Raw genomic sequence first — 26,868 nt, forward strand, 5'->3', positions numbered from 1 at the left:
ACCGATGTACTTCTTCCTCCTATATATACCTACGTACCCCAAACGATCAGATACGGAGCCAAAACTCTAATTCCACCGCCGTAACTTTCTGTATCCAAGAGATCCCATCTTGGGGCCTATTCCGGAGCTCCGCCAGAGGGGGCATCGATCACAGAGGGCTTCTACATCAACACCATAGCCTCTCTGATGAAGTGTGAGTAGTTTACCTCAGACCTACGGGTCCATAGTTATTAGCTAGATGGCTTCTTCTCTCTTTTCGGATCTCAATACAAATTTCCCCCCCTCTCTTGTGGAGATCTATTCGATGTAATCTTCTTTTGCGGTGTGTTTGTTAAGACCGATGAATTGTGGGTTTATGATCAAGTTTATCTATGAACAATATTTGAATCTTCTCTGAATTCTTTTATGTATGATTGGTTATCTTTGCAAGTCTCTTCGAATTATCAGTTTGGTTTGGCCTACTAGATTGATCTTTCTTGCAATGGGAGAAGTGCTTAGCTTTGGGTTCAATCTTGCGGTGTCCTTTCCCAGTAACAGTAGGGGCAGCAAGGCACGTATTATATTGTTGCCATCGAGGATAACAAGATGGGGTTTTTATCATATTGCATGAATTTATCCCTCTACATCATGTCATCTTGCTTAAGGCGTTACTCTGTTCTTATGAACTTAATACTCTAGATGCATGCTGGATAGCGGTCGATGTGTGGAGTAATAGTAGTAGATGTAGGCCGGAGTTGGTGTACTTGTCTCGGACGTGATTCCTATATACATGGTCATACCTAGATATTCTCATAACTATGCTCAATTCTGTCAATTGCTCAACAGTAATTTTTTCACCCACCGTAAGATACCTATGCTGTTGAGAGAAGCCACTAGTGAAACCTATGGCCCCCGGGTGTATCTTCATCATATTAATCTTCCAATACTTAGTTATTTTCATTGCTTTTATTTTACTTTGCATCTTTATCATAAAAATACCAAAAATATTATCTTATCATATCTGTCAGATCTCACTCTTGTAAGTGATCGTGTAGGGTTTGACAACCCCTTATCGCGTTGGTTGCGAGGATTTATTTGTTCTGTGCAGGTGCGAGGGACTCACGCGTAGCCTCCCACTGGATTGATACCTTGGTTCTCAAAAACTGAGGGAAATACTTACGCTACTTTGCTGCATCACCCTTTCCTCTTCAAGGGAAAACCAACGCAATGCTCAAGAGGTAGCACACTCACGCTCATCGCTATCTCCTCCCCCTCCCTCTCATGTCGACCACCATGGCATCCCCCTCCCATGCCCTAGGCGCCCCTCGCTGCACTGCACGGACGGTCACGCGTTGCCATTCCGTTCCTCGCCGCCACTAGTCGAGGAGGACCCGTCGTCGTTCTGTCCCTCGCCGCCACTAGTCGAGGAGGACGCGTCAACATTCCACTCCTCGTCGCGATGCGTCAAGGTGGACGCATCGGCGTTCCCAATCTCGCCAGCACGCGCATCGGAGGACGTGTTGGCTCCCCGCTATGAGGAGAACGCTGCACCGCCCGCCGAGCCCCCCAGCCTTGAGGAGCTTTGGAAAGAAATGGATGTTGCCTTGTGGGAGGCTTTGCCTTCGGCAGAGCGCGCCAAAATAGAGGCAGAGAAGAAGGTCGAGGAAGAGAAGCGTGCCACGGGGCAAGCTACGTGGCAGGCCTATGTCGCGTCCGAGAGAGTCAGTCAATTGGCTCTTTGCAGAAGGCTCGTGTGAGGGCCGTGAGGGTGGCGGAGGACGCCCGTGCCAAAGCCCTGAGTGCAGTCCGGCCCAAGCGCCTCATCTACGCTTGGCGGTACGTCGACCGGGTGCACGCTTCCAGCAAGGAGGAGTACCTATTGGTGCCGGATCACCACACCGTTGAGATTGCGCTCACCTGTCGGCAAGCCACCAATCTGCACCTCACGAGTTGCGAGGGTGAGGAAGAGGCGTTGTGTCGGTGCGCTGGGAAACGGCCACGCACCAGGGCACTCGTGGCGTGCCGCAAGCGCTCCTGGGAGCGTCGTGGCTTTTATTAGGAATATAATTTAGTTTCATAAGGCGATCTCATTATTTTTGGGACGCAAATGATAAATCCGGAACGTTCGGGAATTATTAGCGTCCTTAATTAAGTATGTAAAAGGAAAAGTTTGAAAACCTTGTGTATCTGTACGCATTTTGTAAGTACGTGCATATGTCACATGCACTAACATTTTATCAGTTAAATCTTTGGTCAAAACTTAGCACAAATTACAATGGTGACGAATAAACCAGGATGGAGGTACTAGTAGTAGTTTAGAAGCCCAAATAAATGAGTGAAGCACCTTAATGTTACTCTCCACTGTGATTAGTCCTATGGGAAAAGCTGGGGAAGAGACGGCTTATTTTTTTAAGCCACCAAAAGAACTGGCCCTAGGAGTGGTAGCTATGGATACTTGGAGTAGTTGGGTTTTGTGATATGATGGCTTTACTGTAGCGCCACAAGCAGGGTGAGACTCGCATGCAGCGCCACCCTCTACACTAGTACTACATCGGTCGTGGTTTATTAGTCCCCCATTGAATTTGACTGAATATTTAATTGACAAAATGTTAGTGCATGTCAACAAAACTATATCGTTGGATTCGTATTTGAACATAGTTTTCAGTGATATAATTTTAGATGACATGCATCATCATTTATCATACTATATATAATGTTAGTTAAATTTTTGGTCGTACTAATCTATAGTAAGGTGCCCATGCGTTGCACAGAACAGTGAAATGCATTGATCGGGGAGTTGTTTATTTTGACAAAGGGTGTGGGGGTCATCTCATGTGTAACGGGTATTGATAGGTTTCTTCGGATATTATTTCATCTCTAGAGCTCACAAACATCCAGGTGAAATAGATAAGAAAGTATATTTTGCAAACAAAAGTGTTCAACTGTTTAACCTGCATCCAAAACTTGTGAAGAAATAACACTTATTGTGCTTTGCAAGAAATGATCTTTAAGAATTAGTTTTTCAGTATTGATTGTTATACATGTTGGCTGCAGATGACATGGAATTTTCTTATAGTCAACAGTTGGCTATACTATTAAGTATTAATCATGCCCTTATACACCTAGACGGTGGGATTAAATCAGGATGACTTGGAAGGGGGAAGAGGAGATGTAAGAAATGGTTCATCATAAGTCTTTCACCAGTACTGTAGTAAAAATTTCATACATGGAAGATTCTAGACAAAACCATAAATGGATACACTTTTATTCATGCGCGATACTCCAATAGAGCAAGATCATGCATGGAAATCTCCACATGCTTAGACAACGGATTACATTGAGCGAAGACTAATGATCAACATTTAACTTGGTAATGCATATGTCCAGCTGAACCTCCTTGGAGTCCCTGTGCACCACATTGGGGGGGGGGAATCATACCATGCGTCTTCCATGTCCACATCGATGGGACCAGCTCGGCACAGTCCTAGTCAGCTTCCTGTAGCCAGTGTCGCCGCCCACGTAACTCGGAGGGGTAGTAACAGTGAGCACGCACCATACATCGGCCTCGTGTCAGTGTCAGTGTCCGCATCAGCAGCGTCGCCCCTGGCGCACACTACAGAGACAGGGCGGCGGCCTGCGCGGGCCTCGCTGGTGCCCACGATCAAGATGAAGACGCTGCCGTCCTCCTCCGAGACTAGTAGGCGGCGGTGATCCTCCAGCGACTCTGGCACGATGAACGGGTAGCACGTCTCGTACTTGATGTTCTTCACCGTGGGCCAATAGTGATAGACGGATGACTGCGTGAGGTGATGCACGAGGTTCGCCGGCGAGCCCCCAAATGACATCGGGTACTCATAGCAGTAGACGAAGGGCTCCTTGGAGGCATCGACCAGACCATCCATGAAACGGGAGTGGCTGTAGGGGGTGGTGCGCCAGTTGAATATATGAGCAAGTTACTACGAGATTTAGTCTGAAAAAGCACAAAATAAATCATGATGGCTATAACAGAGATTAAACTAATCATGTGGACTAGCATAGTAGATGAACAAATCGAATCTAGGACACAGACTAAAAACATGAATTCTACCACGATTTCAAATAGGAAGGACAGAAACACATACGATGCAACAGGAGCAGCACCGTTGGCGTTGAGGTTGTCGCCCATGTCATTGAAAAAGAGGTTTCCGAGGTCGGGGAAGAAGTCGTCGTCGGTGAAGTCGTCACTGCTAGTAGTCGCGAGAGTGCGCTCCCCAAATTTCAACAGCGCCTGCCGAATGGAGCGCGGGAGGGAGTGGCTGTAGGGGAGGTTGCGGGGGCCGAATGGAGCGCAGGAGTAGCACACAAAGCAGTAGATGGTGCTCCTCCCTAGTCTCTATCTCTACTCTTATCTCTATCTCTACTACTCTTCTTTCTTTTTATAATATACTAGTAGTTGTCAAATCGAATAGTACTGCGCTGCTTGCTGCACAGCCGGCTGAACACGCCTCCTCGCCTCCATCAAACCCCTCCGTTAAACCCGCATGCAAACCGAGAAACCTACTCCGGCCCGCGGGAGGAAATTTGTCGGTTGCCATTGTAGAATAATAGAGTCACGTCCAATCCATTTGAGTTAATTGCGTGTATGATTCTCCCTCTAAAAAAGGTAATTGCATTCTTAATCTTGTATTCTAAGTACTTTGTGGGTTCCACTGTCAGTACAGTGTACATTACTTGTAGGCTGGCTACAGATTCGTATAGAAAGTTAGAAAGAAACGAATCCATCCTTAATCTTGTATTTTAAGTACTCTATGGGTTCCACTCCCAGTACAGTAGCGAAAGAAGTATATATTAAAAAAATAAAAGCTACAGTTTAGGACAGAATTCGAACTCAGGCCATCGCGCTGCAAGCATCCAGCCAGACTAGTACACCAGGTGTTCATTGCGGACGATGCAGGAGATAAACCTTTATAGCAATGAGCCCGTCCGTTGCAAAGGATCCAAAGTAGAATAATACATATTCACAAATTTGAAAGAAAACAGTTTAGTTTTGATATACATATCACTAAAAATATCTTATGTTTCACTCCAAATATATTCTTTGGGTTGTTTTGATGAGGTAAGGGAGGAATGTGGTTCATTTCAAGATACTAAGGGGTTTTGTGTAAACTTAAGTAGAGAAGTGGGAATTGTTGCAAAAGGCCACAACTTACATCACAGCCGTTAGATGCAGATCTAATGGTCAGAGATGGCGGATGGTAGACACACCATCATCACCAACTGAGTCTTCTATAGGAGTATAAGTATAAGTAATATAGGAGTAGGAGTAGAGAAAAAACCGAGTTGGTGATGATGGTGTGCCTGTCATCTTATAGTATAGACCACCCGATCTATATCTAACGGATAGAAAGTAAACTATGACAACTTTACAAAAGATACCCGCACCTCTCTCCACATTTACAGAGAAGGCCTTGCCTCGTTCATCCTTATCTCCCACAACCTCATTGCCGAGAAATTAAAAAAGGAAGTCTCTGGAACAATCTGGCATGGTGGCCGCTACCGGAGCCGTCCATCCCCATGCCCCCGCCCAGTCTGACCACCACGCCCCACTCCTCCTCACCTTATTTATCGTCTTTCTCGAGATATCATTTTTTGGATGAAATGGTCGAGATACCATGTTTCCAATAAAATTCTTGAGATATCATTAGTTTTTACACATGGGATTACTCCTCCATGGGTCAATCACAAAAGGTGTTTTGTAAAAAAATGCATCTTAATGTTCCGTGCAATGCATGTGCATCTTGCTAGATTTTTTGCATATAATTCCAAACACCACGTAGACATGGTCTTTGACCATTTTACAACTATGTTAGTATCATTGTTAGTGGTCAGCCGGTGCAAGTTATAGCCCCAGGTGTTTTAACCTTTTTTAGTAATGCTATCTGGCGATTGTTCACCACGAGCTCAATCATGGCGAATCCCACATAACCGTCAGATTTCCATCCGACGGTGGCCTGTTTTTAAGCCATGGTATTTGACAAAACCGCCACCCTTACACACGTACTGTAACTGCGTCACGGGCGTTTGCAACTGCCATGTCTGCCAGTGAACGTTTGTTGGGGATAGGAGCTAGCACCGATGGCGGTTCGTAGTCGTTCCACACTCGGGCATTGAAGTTTGTAACTATTTTAGATTAGAATATACTAATCCTTCGGTGCTAGTAGTAGAGCTGAGTCCTACTCCACTACTACTCTAGTGAAGCAAGTTAGGGCATAGTAGTAGGTATTGTAGGGAGTACCAGTACTGTGATCACTCAAGCAAGTTCTCTGGCATCAATATGACCCTACGCTACTGGTACGTGTCTCGTAAGTCAAGCGGTATGTTGTAGTCATCATCACATGTCCACTTCCCGCAGCACATATTCGCTTCTCCATCCTTGTTCGCACATAATCGTCCAATCTTCCATCCCCGCTAAGGCGCCTCCCCCTCTTCCGAAACCCAAGCACTAACAATGGCAGAACCGAGCAGCGTCCGTCGAAAGAGTGGCTGGAATTCGCTCCCCACATAGGTAATCAAGCTCATTGTTTCGCGTGTGGAAAATCTCAGTACCATGCCGCTCGCCGCGTGCTCGTCGGGATGTACCGTTTACTCAAAGCCCTCAGGCCAGAGCTTTTTAAGCCAGCTCCTTGCTTGCTGATGCCGCTTGATCTTCAGAAACGGCGTGTCACGCATCATAACGATTGTAGGGTGGCGAGCATCAACCCTCTTGACTGCGATCCGATCCCCGTCACCCTCAACTACATTAAAGGTATGTACTGGGTCAGAATGAACACGTCTTGGATGGTGCTCGTCGACGGTGGCGGCAGCTGGATGCTTGTGGAGGTCTACACCCGGTGATTGGCCCCCCTTCCCTTGATTAACACTGCACTGCTTTGGCACCGCGGCCCAGAATACTCGAAATCTTATAGTAGCCAACATGATACCAAGTTTGATTTGCTCAAGGTTGTAATCTGCCCAGTGCCCACAAGATCTGCGAATTATAAAGACTTCAGGCTAATTGCGTTCTTCAGCCGCAATCTCGCCTATCTGACAGGCCACTGTGGTAAGTGGATAAATCTACATGTCCATCGCAGGATCATACATCCTCCATGGTTCTCTGATGCCATTGAAAACAAGGGCTTCATTTACGTTGTCGACTCCTTCTATGGCTGGACGTATAGCTGGCCTACTCCAGTCATCGCTACAAACGGTTGTTGCAGCAGTATGTTACTTTCCTATGATATCATGATGGCTTGCTTATATTACTGTCAACATTTACTAAAAAATATTCATGCTCATAACATGCTATTCTTAAGATTGACTACATTAAGAGCCCTTTTTTATTTGACTCCAACTTGATATGATGGTGTAGGCCACCTGGTGTCCCTACCCTTCCTAATCCCAGAACCTTTCAAAGAAAAGCGGCATGGCAGTTGCAGGTGGTTCCTGGCTCAATCAGACGATAGTGAATGATTGATGATCGTTCGCACGTACCGAACGTGTTGTTTTGTGGAATACAATCACAGTGACTGCAAGGTCTTTGAGCAGGATCCCAGCTTCTCTGGGCCTTCAGGAATTTTTGACTGGAGTCTGGTAAGTAGCCTTGGTACACACTCTCTGTTTCTCAGACTGAATTATCCGATTAACCAGGAGATAACCGACGACAAGGATCATGATGGCAGCGCGGTTTTGTTCATCAAGCAAAACTGTGTGTACATAGCGTACCATGTGTCTTTGCATGCACCATACCCTGATATGTGTCATCACGCTCTGCAGCCCAAAGTAGGAGAGAGGGTCGCAAGTATTAGACTTTGACCTGCTGGCTGGAGTTTCCCCTGTCAGGCACCCATTTGGTTCAAGCCGTCAGCCAATCTCCATAGCTTAATAAATAGTAACGTCTAACTTAGCCAGTTAGTTAGATGTGTACACTTGGTGTAGTAGGATCTTTATTTAGTTTGATGCATACAGTTGTTCTTTTTTGGTAGCCCTTTTCTAATGATGGCTGATGTTTGGTTTGGAAGAGAGAGTTGCGTATTTACTCTTCTGGCCTGCTTACTGCTTCTGTTGCACCCCCAGCCCTGGTTGCTGCTGCTGTTTTCAATGTACAATCAGTAGTATATTTCGTCTGTCGGTTGAATAAATGTGTTGTTAGAATGACAAACACAATTTTTTTGGAAGTCGTTGGATGGTCCGATCCTTTAGTACCCCGTACCGTATGTAGCGCATACTATTTTTCGTAGGAACACATTTTCCACTTGTTGATAACATGCAGCCGACTGATGAAGGCCCAATAGAGGAGCCCATAATTAACTAGAAGGGAGGCTCTCACATGAATCCGGCCCAGGTACATGCTCATGGTCCCCTAAACATAAATAAGTAAATAAATAAATAAAGCTAAATGATCATGCAACAGTTCTTTAAATTCATGATTTAACAGGAGGATATTATTTCCTATGATAGTGTCGTTACATTCAGTCGATATAATTCTTAGGCAAAGATAGAGACTAGTCTTCTTTCTCCCACCATTTTCTTCCTGCAACCAGCAGACCCATGCAAATCGCAGTCAATGTTGTAAATAGTTCTGGCCCATTTTTATTTTTCAATAAGAATGTCCAACCCAGCCCAACACATTGGCGACAACACTTTATCCTCCGCCTTGGTGAGCTTGCCGCGGCGCCGCCGTCTGGCCCTGTCAACATAGTGAATCGGGAGAGGACTGTAGATGTGAGTATGACAGTACGGATCCACCAGGTCCACTCCCGAACGCAAGCAAAGCGCCTCTTTTACTATTCAGATGCACCCCTCGTTTTTTACTCTAATCCACCCTACTGATATCTGGGACCCACATCATTTTCAATGTATAGTCAATTAACGACAGAATTGCACAATTTGTTTTGAGGATTTGTTCGGAGGAGCCGGCTATAAACTGGGTTGTGCGGTCTCTGTGGCCCGTCTAACAACATGACCAGCCCAGCAGTTTTTTCTTTGAGAAAATAGGTAGGCCACTATTTATTTTTGAAGAATACACGAGCTAAGCCTATTTGTTTTCTCCGACTTACTGGGCTGCAAATCTTTCAAGACGAGGAGGGATGCATGCCGGACTAGCCAAAGAGTTTGGTCAGTATCTGTTAAAAGTAAATGGGAAAATTAGTTTGTTTTTTTCTTTTTGTTCTTCACTGATATTTTATATTTCATTGGATTTTAACATGACATAGTACTAATTTATTTTTAAATTTTTTTTAGTATGGCTAATAATTTTTGGATTAAGAATACTTTGTTCCCCGGCAAAAAGTTGCAAATTTTCAAAATTTCGCACATTTTTAGTTCAATTTTTTAACCCTGGTACTGACCAGAAAATGGGCAGCAATTCTAAAAATGGAAAATGGGATGCAATAAATTCCATATGAATTAGAAAATAAGTCAAAATTATAAAAATAATAGCAAATGGGTTGTACATGCCACAAATTTCGAGGCTGACTTGTTTACGCAAGGCTTTGTCAGTCAACACACGATTCTGGCAGAAGTGACAGTTGGATGTCCATCCAACAGCCGACGTGCTTCTTCAATCTCTAATCTACATGCTCCAGCCGCCTAAACCAGCACCGACGGGACTACTTGCTCCCTCCTCTTGTGGCCCGTTGTCATGCCGCGCGGGCTTCACCGGCCCACCCTACTCCCTCCACTGGCCTGGCCGCATGCAATCAACTACCTCCTTATTACACGAAAAAAATGATTCCTCCCATTGACATCTGGGGAACACCGGTTCAGAGGCTGACCTATGGGCCTACTAAGTTGACGCGTACGCAGGGCTTTGTCAACTTAGTCAACAAACGATTCTAGCAGTAGTGACGGTTGGATTTGAATTGAACGATCCTGCTATTTCTTCAATCGCTCTTCTTGCACCAGCCACCCAAACCAGCACCGGCGAGACCACCTGCTCCTGACTCCAGTGGCCGGCTGTGCTGCCGTTGAGGCCTCACTTCCCCCTACTACTCCCACCGCTGGCCAGGCCCTGCGGCGACGGCAGGATCACACCGCAGCCGAACCAGTGAACCCTCGTACTCCTCTTCGCGTGGGCATCCACTACCGCGTCTTCCCCGGCTCCACATCGTCCCCTTCCTAGGCCTCACCGTCGTCCACCACCCTGGTGCTCTCGGCGCGCCGTGGTCAATGTGGTCAATGAACGACATCCATCGGACGTGGACTTTACGTGGAGAGGCTGACAGCTGGGTCCACGGCCGCACACAAGGAAATGCCTCCTTATTACGAGCAAAATAATGATACCTCCACCTGACATCTAGGACCCACCAGAAGGGCCTCTGTATTTCGCAAAAAAAATGTTTCCCCCGCCGATAGGTCGGACCCACCAGTTATATCTTCGCATGCAAGGATGTGCCTCCTTATTATGCACAAAAAATTGAATACTCCCCCTGCTAGCTAGGACCCAGCATAGTGGGAGGGTGACATGTGGGCCTACTAAGTTGACGAGGACGGAGGGCTTTGTCAACTTAGTCAATATGAACGATTCTAGCTCTAGTGCCCATACGATGTCCATCCAACGACCATAGTGCTTCTTCAACCTCTGGTCTTCTTTCTCCAGCCGCCCAAAGCAGCGCCGGTCATGCCGCCAGCTCCCGCCTCCCGTGGCCGGCTGTTCTGCCGCAGAGGCCTCACCTCCCCCTACTACTCTCACCGTTGGCCAGGCCCTGCAGTGGCGGCAGCCTCACACCGCAGCCGAACCAGTGAACCCTCGTACTCCTCTCCGCGTGGGCATCCACTGCCGCGTCTTCCCCGGCTCTGCGTTGTCCCCTTCCTAGGCCTCGCCGTCGTCCACCGCCTTGGTGCTCTTGATGCGGCATGGTCAATGTGGTCAACGAATGACTTCCATCGGAAGATTACTGTACGTGGAGAGGCTGACAGCTGGGTCCACGGCCGCAGCAAGGAAGTGCCTCCTTATTACGTGCAAAATAATTATTCCTCCACCTGACAGCAGGGACCCATCGAACGGGCCACCATATTTCATAAAAAAATGTTTCCCCCTAACTGCTAGGACCCACCAGCTACATCTTCGCACGCAAGGAAGTGCTACCATATTACGGGCAAAAAAATGATTTGCCATGCTGACTGCTGGGACCCACCAGCTAAATCTTCGCACGCAAGGAAGTGCCTGACAGTCGGGACCCACCTGGTCGGAGCGTACGTAGCGTTGTCATTCTGGTCATGAACGTGTACATACATACTATCGGTCTGTCTACAGGCTGTAGCGATGAACCATGGCTATGTAAGGAAGGGCACGTGGCGTAGTAGAGGCGCGCATGTAGCATGTACATGTACGTACAATAGCCAGGGTGCAAGGAAGTAAATATAGTCACGTGTGTACATATGGGCAGGGTCTCAAATGCCTACTCACGCATACATACGTCCATGGCTCGTGTACATGACTGGGTCAGAATGGAGAAGCTGCGCCATCGTCGTGATCATGGGGAGGCAACCGGCTGGGTCAGAACGGAATGCGTCGTCGTGTTCATCGGGAGCCATCCGGCTTGGACGGAACAACTGATGGAAACAAGGCCTGGCGTACCGTAGAACAGAGGAAACAACCTTGTGTTCGACTGACCACGGTCGAAACGGGATCCTGTTCATCAGGAGGGGCCTGGCATACCGCAAAACGGTGGAAACGAGGTCCTGTTGATCGGGAGGGGTGTGGCATACCGCAAGACGGACGAAACAGACTTGTCTTGGAGCGCTACGGTCGAAAAGGGGGTCCTGTTCATCGGGAGGGGTGTGGCGTACCGCAAAACGGGACTCCACGGGATACTGTTCATCTCCATCGCCGACTACCTACACGGGCTACTGTTCATCCACCGTCGACCTCCTCCAGCCTCCACCTGCGACTGTTCATCCACGTGCTCCTGTTCATGCAGCCTCCTGATACGTCTCCAACGTATCTACTTTTCCAAACACTTCTGCCCTTGTTTTGGACTCTAACTTGTATGATTAGAATGGAACTATCTCGAACTGACGCTGTTTTTAGCAGAATTGCCATGGTGTTATTTTTGTGCAGAAATAAATGTTCTTGGAATGACCTGAAAATCAACGGAGATTATTTTTGGAATATACAAAAAATACTGGCGAAAGAATCAAGGCCAGGGGGCCCACACCCTGTCCATGAGGGTGGGGGCACGCCTACCCCCTAGGAGCGCCCCCTGCCTCGTGGGCCCCCTGGTGCTCCTTCGACCTCAACTCCAACTCTATATATTCGTGTTCGGGGAGAAAAAACCAGAGAGAAGGATTCATAGCATTTTACGATACGGAGCCGCCACCAAGCCCTAATCTCTCTCAGGAGGGCTGACCTGGAGTCCGTTCAGGGCTCCGGAGAGGGGAATTCGTCGCCATCGTCATCATCAACCTTCCTCCATCACCAATTTCATGATGCTCACCGCCGTACGGGAGTAATTCCATCATAGGCTTGCTGGACGATGATGGGTTGGATGAGATTTATCATGTAATCGAGTTAGTTTTGTTAGGGTTTGATCCCTAGTATCCACTATGTTCTGAGATTGATGTTGCTATGACTTTGCTATGCTTAATGCTTGTCACTAGGGCCTGAGTGCCATGATTTCAGATCTGAACCTATTATGTTTTCATGAATATATGTGAGTTCTTGATCTTATCTTGCAAGTCTATAGTCACCTATTATGTGTTATGACCCGTTAACCCCGAAGTGACAATAATTGGGATACTTACCAGTGATGACCGTAGTTTGAGGAGCTCATCTATTCACTAAGTGCTAATGATTTGGTCCGGTACTCTATTAAAAGGAGGCCTTAATATCCCTTAGTTTCCAATAGGACCCCGCTGCCACAGGAGGGTAGGACAAAAGATGTCATGCAAGTTCTTTTCCATAAGCACGTATGACTATATTCGGAATACATGCCTACATTACATTGATGAACTAGAGCTAGTTCTGTGTCACCCTATGTTATAACTATTGCATGAGGAATCGCACCCGACATAATTATCCATCACTGATCCATTGCCTATGAGCTTTTCACATATTCTTCTTCGCTTATTTACTTTTCCGTTGCTACTGTTACAATCACTATAAAACCAAAAAATTACTTTTTCTACCGTTACCACTACTATCATATTACTTTGCTACTAAATACCTTGCTGCAGATATTAAGTTTCCAGGTGTGGTTGAATTGACAACTCAGCTGCTAATACTTGAGAATAATCTTTGGCTCCCCTTGTGTCGAATCAATAAATTTGGGTTGAATACTCTACCCTCGAAAACGGTTGCAATCCCCTATACTTGTGGGTTATCAAGAGTATTTTCTGGCGCCATTGCCAGGGAGCATAGCTCTATTCTTTGAGTCACTTGGGATTTATATCTATTGAGCACTATGAAGAACTTGAAAGATCAAAGAACCAAGATTTTTCCCTCAACTACGATGGGAGGTAAGGAACCGCCATCTAGCTCTGTACTTGATTCACCTTCTATTTTGAGTAAACCTGCGACACCTACACCTGCTATTCATTCTGATATGTCGCATGTTATTGATGATGCCACTTCTGCTTTGCATGATACTTATGATGAAACTAATTCTATGCTTGATAATATTGTGCCACTAGGTGAATTTCTTGGTGAACAACTTGCTAGGGTTAGAGAGAATGAAATTATTGAAACTAATAATATTGATGAAAGTGATGATGAAGATTCTCCCCCTAGATATGAATTGCCTGTTGTGCCTGAGGGTTATGTTATGGATGAAGAAATTGCTAGAGACTTCTTAGCTTGCAATGATAGATCTGATCTTAAGAAATTATTAGCTAAGCTTAAAGAAAAGTCTTTGAATGCTAGAATGAAATATGACCCTGCTTTTGCTACTTCACCTATCTTTATTACTTATAAGGATTATGATTTCTCTGTCGATCCTGAGTTAATTACTTTGGTTGAATTTGATCCTTTCTATGGTTATGGATCTGAAATTGTTGTGGCACATCTTACTAAATTAAATGATATAGCCACCCTGTTCATTACTGATGAGAAAACTCGCTATTACTTTATCCTTAAGTTATTGCCGTTCTCATTAAAGGGTGATGCTAAAACATGGTTTAATTCTCTTGATCCTGGTTGTGTGCGTAGTCCCCAGGATATGATTTATTACTTCTCTGCTAAATACTTCCCCGCTCATAAGAAACATGATGCTTTAAGGGAAATATATAATTTTGTGCAAATTGAAAAAGAGTCTCCCACAAGCTTTGGGGAGGCTTCTTCGATTACATACACTACAAAAAAAGACACATCTGTGACATTTTGGGCTGAACGAAAACATTTCTGTCATACTTATGATACTTCTGTGACGATAATTGTGACAAAACCCGGTATCATCATAGATGTGGTGGGCTCCTACTTCTATGACAAAAAATCATGACAGAACATGGGCTTTTCTTCCTGGGCAGGCCGGAGACGCAGCTGCATGACATTCTTTGGGCTGTCCATGACGGAAAAACCATGGTAGAAGCGAGGGCGAAGAAAATTTCGGGGAGTTCCCGGTTACGGTGGGTGGTAGGGGGCCGAGCGATGCGCGTTTCTCTCATACACGTACGCGCATGTGTGCGATGCGTTGGGCTCTAATTGAACCTGAGCGAGGCGTTGGGCTCTAACTGAACCCGAGCCGTTGCACTGTAGGCTACGCGTTACTGAACCCGAGTGATTCCTTCGCTACTGCTGCTAACTGAAGCCAATCGATGCTGCCTCTGGATGAGCAGTGAGCGTTCCTGGGGGGTTTGGATGAACAGTTCCCAGTGGGGGTGGATGAATAGGACCCTGTGGTGTTGCCTCTGGATGAACAGGACCCCGAACGATCAAGCCGGTTGGAGCTGGATGAACAGGACCCCGTGGAGGGCTAGATGAACAGGACCACCCCGTGAGGGCTAGATGAACAGTAGACAGTGGAGGGCTGGATGAACAATAGCCCGTGGAGGGGTGGTTGAACAGGAGCCCGTGTGGAGAGGGCTGGTTGAACAGTAGCCGATGGAGTAGCACGCGGTGGAGGCTGGATGAACAGGAGCCCGTGGATGAACAGTCGCAGATGGAGGCTGGAGGAGGTCGACGATGGATGAACAGTAACCCATGGAGGCTGGAGGGGATCGATGGTGGAGATGAACAGTATCCCGTGGAGTCCCATTTTGCGGTATGCCACACCCCTCCCGATGAACAGGACCCCCATTTCGACCGTAGCGGTCCAACACAAGTCTGTTTCCTCTGTTTTGCGGTACGCCACACCCCTCCCGATGAACAAGACCCCCGTTTCGACCGTGGGAGGTTCGTTTCCTCCGTTTTGCGGTACGCCAGACCCCTCGCAATGAACAGGATCCCGTTTCAACCGTGGCCGGTCGAACACAAGGCTGTTTACTCCGTTCTGCGGTACGCCAGGCCTCGTTTACATCGGTTGTTCCGTCCAAGCCCTCCCGATGAACACGACGACGCATTCCGTTCCGACCCAGCCGGTTGGCTCCCCATGAACACGACGACGACGCTGTTTCTCCGTTCCAACCCAGCCATGTACACAAGCCCTGGCCGTACTTATGCGCGAGTAGGCGTTGGAGACCTTGCCCGTATGTACGTACATGGCCGTATTTTTTTTCTTGCACTCTAGCCGATGTACGTACGTGTACATGTTATGTGCGCGCCTCTACTACGACACGTGCGCGCCTCTACAATGACCAATATGTACGTACATGTTTGCGACCAGAATGACAGGCTACGTACGCTTTGACCAGGTGGGTCCCGACTGTCAGGCACTTCCTTGCGTGCGAAGATGTAGCTGGTAGGTCCCAGCAGTCAGGGGGGCGAATCGGTTTTTTTGCCCGGACGCACTTCCTTGTGTGCAAAGATGTAGTTGGTAGGTCCCAGCAGTCAGGGGGGAACATTTTTTCATGAAATACGGTTGCCCGTCCAGTGGGTCCCTGCTGTCAGGTGGAGGAATCATTATTTTCTGCGTAATAAGGAGGCACTTCCTTGCTGCGGCCGTGGACCCACCTGTCAGCCTCTCCATGTACAGTCCACGTCTGATGGAAGCCGTTCCTTGACCATGTTGACCACGACACCGAGAGCACCAGGGCGGTGGACGACAGCAAGGCCTAGGAAGGGGACGACGCAGAGCCGGGAAGACACGGCAGTGGATGCCCACGCGTAGAGGAGTATGAGGGTTCACTGGTTCGCTGCGGTGCGAGCCTGCCGTCGCCGTAGAATAACAGAGGGTGTGGTGAGTAGAGGGATGGCCTGGCCAGTGGTGGGAGTAGTAGGGGGCGGTGAGGCCTCTACGGCATCGCAACCGGCCACGGGAGGCAGGAGCACGAGGCACGACGGATGCTGGTTTGGGCGGCTGGAGCAAGAAGACCAGAGGTTGAAGAAGCACTACGGTTGTTGGATGGACATCGTATGGTCACTGGAGCTAGAATCGTGCATATTGACTAAGTTGACAAAGCCCTCCGTCCCCGTCAACTTAGTAGGCCCACAAGTCAGCCTCCCACTATACTAGGTCCTAGCTAGTAGGGGGAGTATTCATTTTTTGTGCGTAATAAGGAGACACTTCCTTGCATGTGAAGATATAGCCGGTGGGTCCGAGCTGTCAGCAATGGTAACGTTTTTTTCACGAAATACAGAGGCCCTTTCGGTGGGTCCCAGATGTCAGGTGGAGGAATCATTATTTTGCGCGTAATAAGGAGGCATTTCCTTGTGTGCGGCCATGGATCCAGCTGTCAGCCTCTCCATGTACAGTCCACTTCAGATGCATGTCGGTCGTTAACCACATTGACCAGGCCGCACTGAGAGCACCAGCACGGTGGACGACGGCGAGGGCTAGGAAGGGAACGACACGGAGCCAGGGAAGACTCGACAATTGTTTCCCACGCAGAGGGGAGTATGACTGTACGAGCGTTTACTGGTTCGTCTGTCGTTGCCGGAGAATAACAACAGGTGTGGGTGAGTAGAGGGATGGCTAGGCCAGTGACGGGAGTAAGGTGGGGCGGTGAGGCCTGCGCGGCAACACAGTCGACCACGGGGAGGAGGGAGCAGGCAGTCCCATCGATGCTTGTTTGAGCGGCTGGAGCAGGAAGAGCAGAGATTGAAGAAGCACGACGACCGTTGGATGGACATCCAACAGTCACTACTTGTGCGTCAACCTTTTTTTGGGAAGCCTCAAATCTGTGGAAAACAGCATACAACCCATCTACCATTATTTCTAATAATTTACAGCCCATTTGCTAATTCTTAAGGTTTTTTTGGAGCCCATATTCTTTTTGTTAGCATTACAGCCCATATTGTGGCCACGGTTAAAAAACTATACGAAATTTTGCATATTTCGGTGCGGTCCGAACTGTTTTTAATCCCGAAATTTCGAGTCACATTCAAACTGATTTTAAAAATAAATTTATATCAATATAAAATCTAACAAATTGTCCACGCATAAAAATCAATGCAATTTAAAATCTCAAAGTGAAAAAAGAAATTTGAAACTAACTGCCGATTTGATGTGTTTTAAAAATGTACAACCCATTTCTCATTACTGATAGGCCGTTTTCTCGGCCAGTCGAATGAATCTCTCCTTGTCTTGAAAGATTTGCAGGCCAACAGGCCTGACAAAGCGACTTACTTGGCAAATAACAAAAAAATTGGGTTGTGGCCATGGACCCAGCTGCGGCCATGGACCCAGCTGGCAGCCTCTCCACATACAGTACTCTTCCGATGGAAGTCGGTCGTTGACCACATTGACCATGCTGCACCGAGAGCACCAAGGCGGTGGACGACGGCGAGGCCTAGGAAGGGGATGACGCGGAGCCGGGGAAGACGCGGGAGTGGATGCCCACGCGGAGAGGAGTACGAGGGTTCACTGGTTCGGCTGCGGTGTGAGGCTGCCGTCGCCGCAAAATAAAAGGGGGTGTGGGTGAGTAGAGGGATGGCCTGGCCAGCGATGGGAGTAGTAGGGGGTGGTGAGGCCTCCGCGGCATCGCAGCCGGCCACGGGAGGCAGGAGCACAAGGCATGACCCGCGCTAGTTTGGGCTGCTGGGGCAAGAAGACCAGAGGTTGAAGAAGCACTACGGCCGTTGGATGAACATCGTACGGTAACTGGAGCTAGAATCATTCATATTGACTAAGTTGACAAAGCCCTCCGTCCCCGTCAACTTGGTAGGCCCACAAGTCTGCATCCCACTATGCTGGGTTCCAGCTGGCAGGGGGAGTATTCATTTTTTTGTGCGTAATAAGGAGGCACTTCCTTGCGTGCGAAGATAGCTGGTGGGTCCGACCTGTCATCGGGGGCACATTTTTTTGCGAAATACAGAGGCCCTTTTGCTGGGTCCCAGATGTCAGCTGGAGGAATCAAAGACTTGAGAAGGCGTACAGAACAAGCTAGTGTACCAGTAAAGAGACGTTGCTGAGTTTTATAAAAAAGAGAGACATGCTCCTGTAGCTGGTTCGAATCCAAACCTAGACTGTGACTATATATGGTGCTATGCTACTCTGCAAGTAATGAAACTGACATATCCAATGTTTGCTTCTCCTCTTCTCTACTTACTCTGCCTAGCATCAGAAGCTCTGGCCGCAGCAACCATGTCCGTTGGCTGCACGTCCACCTGCTCTTCAGCAGGCAACAACCAGATATGCGCCAAGTCGCCACCCGTACCATCGCCTGTGGGTTTCATCACACCCCCGCCGGCACGCGCACCGCAACCGGTTGCTCATCGCAACCCGCTGCAGTTGGTGTGGTGCCACTGCTGCAAATCACGCAGAGTCATCCGTCGCATCTTGACCACAATCCTCAACCTTGGCCGAGTCTTCTACAAATGCCCGAATCATGGGGTAATAATATGTTTAAGTGTTGTTATGCTGGTTTCAGTTGCTAACTTTTTTAATAGTTTGGTTGATGATCTTCCAATTTGATTCATGTAGAAAAGTGAAGATTCGTGTGATTTGTATTTCTAGGAAGTTGCTGATGTGTGGGAGTGCAACTACGCTGATTATTTGGTTAGCCGAGGAATCCCAATACCAGCAGGTTGGGGTGTTGGACAAGTAACTGAAGGAACGACAGAAGAGGAAGATGCAGAGCAGAAGGTTAAAGATGCAGTTCCTCTGATCATGGCCAAGCAACAACTGTTGAACGGCCTTGACAACAATGAGGAGATGAAAGTGCTTGTGAAGATAATGGGAAATATCAATGTGCTCTGTAGGATGATTGTCTCTTTATTTGCAGTGTATGTAGCACTCGTGATGTCTTCAGTGGCTATGACATGAGCACTTTGCTGAAACTAGTAATGAATGAAACCTGTGTAGCAGGCTGGGCATAGTGTTGTGAACATCTAATGATTTCTATTAACGGAAATCAGGGGGTATCCCCTTTTGCTCATAAATAAATAAATAGCAGAGGCCCTTTTGGTAATAAATAAATAACTTAGCAGAGGCCCTGTCGGGTCAGCTTTGTTTTGTTCTCATTCGAAGACGTCGAGCAAATTGCAGTCCAACAACAAACTATGTCATCGAATTCAAGTTTCACAGCCAAATATGAGTACAACTAAACAACAATGTCATCATGTTTTAGTCGTCATACAATCACCAAACACAAATCAGCATACATAACAAGTGATGTTCTCACAGGAAAATACTAAACAACATGTTCATCAAGTTTCAGTTGTCATAGCAAACACAATTTCACATAGTAGATAAAAAATGTCATCTGACAGGCAAATACGACAAAAGCAATGTAATCATCATCCGCAGCAGCAGCGTCAACATCTTCGCCATGTGTATCAGTCTGAATCGTAATTCCCCACGATGTCATCTTCTTCTTCGTCCTCAACGTCCTCGAATGTTGGCTTCTTCTTGATCAACTCTTGTATGTCCACAGCACGACATGCAATCTTTTTGCCGGCGTCATTGACATGATGGTTCTCAAAGATATTAGGAACATCTGTGTTATCTTGTACATCAGGAGCAGTGTAAGCATCATCTTGTTGTGCAACTTCATTAAACGAATTCCTCTGCTCAAACCTTTGCAATACTCTCCAGTCATCGCTATGTGCAAGTGTGTCTTCCAAGAAAAATATCTGTGTTGCTTGATTTGCCAAAATAAAAGGCTCGTTGGTCTGATACGCCGCCTTGACATTGATGGATTTGAAATAATCGTCAACTCTGGGTTTTGCGATCCTGGAAAATAGGTTATACCAACGACAGCACAACAGAACCACACACCAATGATCCTCGAAACTGGAGATATACTGCAACTGAACAATGTCTATTATGTTGTCATACATTTCAGTTGTCTCTTTGTCATACGTATCCGTGCTCATGATGGCACTGTTTTGTGTCTTTCTGCCTTCGTCTCGTGCAAGGGTGTTGTAGCGCACATCTCCAACAACGCAAGATTCACAATGTCTTACCCGAGTATCAGGACCCATTGCTAGTGAGTAAAGGGAATCATCAACTGCTTGCCCATCCTCCCGCATCTTCTTAACCTATGGTTAGAAAATGGACAAGCTGATCATCTTATGTACTCAATATATTAAAAAAAACTAACAGTGCAATTCAAAAGCTTACATGGCTCTTGAACCATTTCGCAAATCCTACCATAACCAGTTTGTCAATGTTTCTTGGATTTTGCGGCAGTAGCTCCATTTTGTAGATGCTGCACAACATAGTGATCGCGTCAAACATCTAAATATATAAGAATGTGCTACAAGTTTAGTAGATTACAATGTATAAGCTGCAGTACTTAGCACTTACTTTATATAAGGTAGTATCTCAAGACAGTTATTCAACACATACCAAACCATTTTGTCCAAATCTTTAGGTTTTTCCTCTTGTCGACTCTTCCTTGTAACTCAAACAGAATAATCGGAAACATTGAGCCCGGGATTGTCTTCACCCACATCTTTGCTAAGCTGATCAACTGTTTCAATGTATTTTGAGCAGAATGTCAACACTTCTGTAGCAATGTAGGCCTCTGCAATGGAACCCTCGGGTCTAGCTCTGTTCCTAACATAGCCCTTGAAAGTGCCTAGCCTCCTTTCAATAGGGTACATCCAGCCATACTGTACTGGACCTCTAAGTAGTGCCTCATCAGGTAGATGAACAGCCAAATGCACCATCACATCAAAGAAGGTTGGAGGATATATCTTCTCAAGGTCACATAGGATAGTTGGTATCTTGTCTCTAAGATGCTCCAAAGCATCTATCCTGATATTTCTACTACAGAGTTCCCTGAAGAATTGTCCCACCTCTGCAACTTCTCTGTATAAGTCAGGGCGACCCAATCCTCTAAGGATAACAGGTAAAACCCTTTGAACTAGGACATGGCAGTCATGAGTTTTCAACCCTTGTACCTTGTTTCCATCTGCACTGAGTCTCCTTTTAGGGTTGGAAGCGAATCCATGTGGGAATCTCACACGTGACAGGACCTCGCAGAATTCTTTTCTTTTTACCTTGTCCAAGACGTACACAGCTGGTGCCATATCCCGTGGTTTACCATCATCTTGCACCTGGAAATCCTGTGTGATACCCAGGTGTGTCAAATCAATCATAGATTTTAAGGTATCTTTCGGCTTGCCTTCAATATTAAGAAGTGTGCCGATAATGCTGTCACATATATTTTTCTCGATGTGCATCACATCAAGATTATGTCGCATATCCAAATCTTTCCAATAGTCCAAGTCCCACAAAAGTGGACCTCCGGGTAAACAATAATCTCTCTTCTGCCCTGCCACGCTTCCTTTTCCAGCTACCATTACCAGGATGATTTCCCGGTGTAATATGCCTGACCTTCTCTAATTCCACTTGCAACTCATCGGCGATGAGCCTCTTTGGCACATCACGGTTTTCATGCTTTGCATTGAACACATGTCTTCAATATTTTCTAGGATGCGGGTTGTCCTTGGCAAGGAAATATCGGTGTCCAATGTAACAGATCTTGCTAAGTATTGCGTATGACAGCGGATTCCTATCACAGCGAACACATGCATTGTAACCATGTGTCGTCATGGATGCACCAAATTATAACAGCACGCAGAAAGAAATCAGCTGGTGGGCTGCTATATAGGTCTCAAGTGAGAACACCCCTCCATAGCTATTGAAGTTCCTCCACAAGAGGCTCCATGAACAAATCAAAATCCTTTCCAGGACTTTTTGGACCTGGGATGAGCAAGGCCATCATGTAGTTTGATTCTTTGGTGCAGACATTTGGAGGCATGTTGTAAGGGATAACAAGCACTGGCCACATGCTATATGTGGCGCTCTGGTGGCCAAATGGGTTAAATACATCTAAAGCTAAGCCAAGTCTAATGTTTCTCGGGTCAGCAGCAAACTTTTCGTTTTTCTGATTGAAGCTTTTCCACTCACTACCATGTGATGGATGGCTTATTACATTCTGATCTCTATACTCCTGGTTCCTAGAATGCCACAGTACATCCTCTCTTGTTTCAGCATCATGAAACAACCTCTGCAATCTTGGTGTAATTGGAAAATGTCTCAGAACATTATGAGGAATCCTCTTCACAGCATCGCCATCTTTCCATCTTGATGATTTTCATTTCGGGCATTCACTTAAGTTGGCATAATCCTTCCAGAAGAGAACACAATTATTCTTACAAACATGGATCATATCATATCCAATTCCAACTGCACGAAGGAAATTCTTCATTTTACTATAGGTGTGTGGCAGCTCAGACGCATCTGGGAAAGCTTTGCCGAAAGCAGCCAACATCGCGTCGAATGATTGTTGGTCATCCATTCAGATGTCTTCACCTAAAGAAAGGCGACCATAGCTGAGAATACTGATAGCTTATTTCCTAGGGTGACAGCCACGTTGCATTGTTCCAACATGCGGGCCCACCGTTTTTCTTATGCAGGTGAAAGTTCACGGAATGCACGAGCATTTCGTAGCATTGGTTCAATGTTGGTCAAACTCACTGGCTCCGCCACCACCACCACCACATCCTCTTCCACTTGAGCATCAAGCAGATCAAGATGGTGATCTGCTGCTTCCACGTAGTCAATAACATTGACGTTCACAACTTCACCATGATGAACCCACCTAGTATATGTGACCGACATCCCATACAAGTGTAGATGATTTTGCACAGTTGATGGGGTCTTGTAACTGAATTCATAAACTGCTACACGGGCAGAGCACATCTGATTTCGGACCACCGTACTCTGCTCTGATAAAGTTCATGAAGTTTTCAACCCTTTTGACATATGCAGCGGAGAATCTTCGAGAAGAACTTATCCAAGTCATGTCCATCTGTTAGACATACAAATTAGTTCTTCTACTAGATATTACAGGAAAAACATATATGCTTTTTATGAAGTCCAGAAAAAAAATACCTAGGTCAATGTCTAAAGCTATGGCAAGATATTTGGACGAGCAGATCTAAGTAACAAAATATATGTAAAGCTAATTCATCAAACATATTTGAGTGCTAAATTATGGACGGCTATTTCAGCAGTCAATGAGGCCAAACACACAGCCATCGAACTAGCGAAGGCCATCGCAGCAACAAAGATCGAGTATAAAATGGTGTAGAGCTATTTCACCTAACAGATTGGCTACTAGACCATGGCAATCTACGTCACAATAAATATATGACAGGATATTTTAGCAACTAATCAGCCTTGGGATTCCATCTTAGCTAAGCAGATTGAGTGCAGAACAGGGCAAGGAAGCTTCTTAAGCAGAGCATATTGACTGTAAACTACTTCAGCAAACAGTGAGATTAACAGCGTCTATCAGCTAACATTCAGTGCTACACCGACATGCACGTGGCCTCAGTCTAGAATGCGCGTACCGTGGGAGAAGCTGACCGATGTGCGTCTCCACATGAACGTCGCCAGCGGTGGCGGCGCTGACCGCCGTGCGCCTCCACAAGAACGTCGCCAGCGGTGGCAGCGCGGCTAGAGGACGGCAGTCTACGAGAGCGTACTGTGGGAGCGAGAGGATCACTGTGCGTCCCCTCGACGAACTACGGCACCGACGTATCGGCGCGGCGGGGAGGGCGGCTTTGGAGGAGCGAATGGAGTGGAGGGGGACAGGGGGGGTTGGGGAATATTATTGGCTAGTTAGCCGAAGGGCGGTTGAATCTAGGATTTGGGGGGGATTTTTGGGTGGGGGAGGATTTTCGCGCGGTGGGCGGGGGGAGTTTGGCGCATGGTCGGTTTCTCCAAGTGCAGTCCCACGTGTCAATGAAGAGGCAAGCCGAAGCGCGTTCCGTTTGCATGAGCCGTGTGCAGGACCGAATGTGTGTGGGGTGCAATGCGACCGCGACAGGGGTGCTGTGAGTGTACCGCCTTTTTTCCTTTTAAACTAGGTGCTTCGCCCCTAAAAAACTTGTTGCTTCGCGCGATCCATCGATACTACTACTAGTAATCCGGTAATCCCGACTAAAACGGCGCGGCCGGGTCTTTTCCCGCGTGATATGCTAGGAGGTTGGCTTAGTTGGGTTTTTTAGGATGAGTAATTCTACACCTACGTAATCCTAGTTACGTAATTAACGTAATGTGAAACGTGTGAGCTGTTGATTGTAGATTGGGGGAGGGAGGGACCCACCACCATGAAAATCAGGGGAGGAGAGAGAGAGGCAATTTACGTTAACCCTTTCATAGGTTCCCGTAGATGTAGAAAGATGTGAAATGCGTGAATGTGTAGTGGACGTACTATTGGAATGCCTAAGATAAATTGTGTATGTATAGACCCTATGTTCTTATTTTACTTCGCATGTTAGCTTTGTCTCGGTTCAATAAAAAGCAGAGTTGGTGATGATGGTGTGCCTGTCATCCTGCAATATAGGTCGTCTGATCTATATCTAACGGATAGGAAGGAAACTATGACAATTTACCCGCACTCCTCTCCACATTTGCAGATAAGGCCTTCCCTCGTTCATACTTTTCTCCCACAAGATCTTGATCTTCCGTGCAATGCACGGGCATCTTGCTAGTACTTCTACAATATACTATATTATTGGGAAAGTTCATATACACCGGCCGAGATTAATGCAAACACGGCAGATTTTCATTACATTTCGAACTTCTATAGGACAGAAAAATAAAAGAAACCCGACCCTAAACCTATTCTATGGCGGCGACCGACGTCCTCCATCAGTGATCCCTATGTACGGGGGCAGGGTTCAAGACCCGTGAAGTGAAGGTGCAGTCTCCGGCGAGGAAGAGTAGAACATGGGATACGGACCGGCCAGTTGGCACACCATGCATGCCATGCCGCCTCCCATGCCCTACTCATCCTCGGAGGAGTCCCCGACCTCGGCGGTGCCGGACGTTGGACGGCGGCAAGTGGGACGTGTGGCTGACGATGCTCCCGTCGTCGACCGCCAGCGTGGCCACCGCTTGTGCGGTCGCGTCCGCGTAGGACTACACCGCTATTGCGTCGCGAGAGGCAACTTGAGTGAGGGCGGCAACCTCGAGCTTCATCCCCAAGGACAAGCTCTCCCGCAGAGCGTTGCACTTGCGGTCATGGCGGATGTGGTGCCAGGTAGGAGGACGATGTGCTATGGTGTGGAGGTTAGCTGGGCATTGCCGCTTTAAGTAGTGCATTCCGGTGAGGCCAAGCGTCCTGGTGTGTCACTAAGTCGCCCGAGTTGGTTCCTCGGGCACCGAGCCTCTTAACGACGGCATACGGACGTACGACATGAATGCAGGAAGCTGGCGCCGGCTGGGAATGCACCGCGCGACGGCGCGAGGGACGAGGGTTTTTGGTGTGCCAGGGTAGTCAGCTGCGGCCGTGGCAATGTTGGAGATGCCCTTTGCTCACATGTGATCCCCGCATGTCATTGAAAAAGCAAGACGACCCGGCATGGTCTCAGGTCCTGAGGATGCAGTTGGCCGTGCTACACCACTCCGCGGACGCGTCTCGGCGCCCCGTGCATCCTCGACGAGCCGGGTGTTGGGGTGTGTTTGGATTATGGCCAAAGTGCACCTTACAAAATTTTGGTCATGACCCAAAGATTGGTCTTTGTTTGGATGGTTGCCATTTTTTGGCATGCCAATGAACTCTAGCCAACTTTAGTTCATTTTTCTTGCCAATGTCGGCCAAATCACGGGCAACCAAAACCTCAACCAAAATTTTGGCTACCCAATGCTTTGATGGGGCAACCTTGGGCACAAACCAAACATACTGTTGGTCGTGCCACCGCACTAACGCCACCCTCGGCACACTGAAACCGACCGTGTTTAGCGACGATGAGCATGTCGCTCACCGCGGTCGCCATGTACAGAGGCGGTGCTGGAGCTGCGCCACGTTGTTGGCCCCCACGACCCACATGAACGGTTGCCGGTGGCGAGGAGGTCATGGGCCAGTTCCTCCATTGGACTAGTCTGCACTACGTCGTCCCGACAGGTGTGCCCCACATGTCGGTTTCCTGTTTTCCCGGCCATATTCGAGCGTCAGTGCTCCGTGTTGCGCATTAGGCCTTTCACTATGTAGGCCAAGCGAGACAACTTATTGTTTATTTGAGCCGTTCAAGTATAATCATGTGGCGTCTTCTTATTTCTCATATCTCTCCAACCCTCTTCTCCATCAATCATGTCTCCCTCCGGTCGAGTCCATCCTCCCGGATGCCTCATTTGAACATTCTGCCAAGTATCATTCGCATGTGGGCCTAGACCATGCTTGTATTTCCAATGTTTTGTAATTTGTCCGACATGCATACAAATAAACGATTCATTTAAAGTTTCACTTTGCCTCCACTATGTGTCGCTTCGCGTCTTAGTTTTGACATCCCATTCGGTTCATGCCTCGACACATGTTGATGAGATCGATTGATGTTCATAGATCAAATGTGTGTCATGCAAGGAGATAAAGGTT

Source organism: Triticum aestivum, chromosome 7A (assembly GCF_018294505.1).
Source record: "Triticum aestivum cultivar Chinese Spring chromosome 7A, IWGSC CS RefSeq v2.1, whole genome shotgun sequence".
Lineage (NCBI taxonomy): Eukaryota > Viridiplantae > Streptophyta > Magnoliopsida > Poales > Poaceae > Triticum > Triticum aestivum.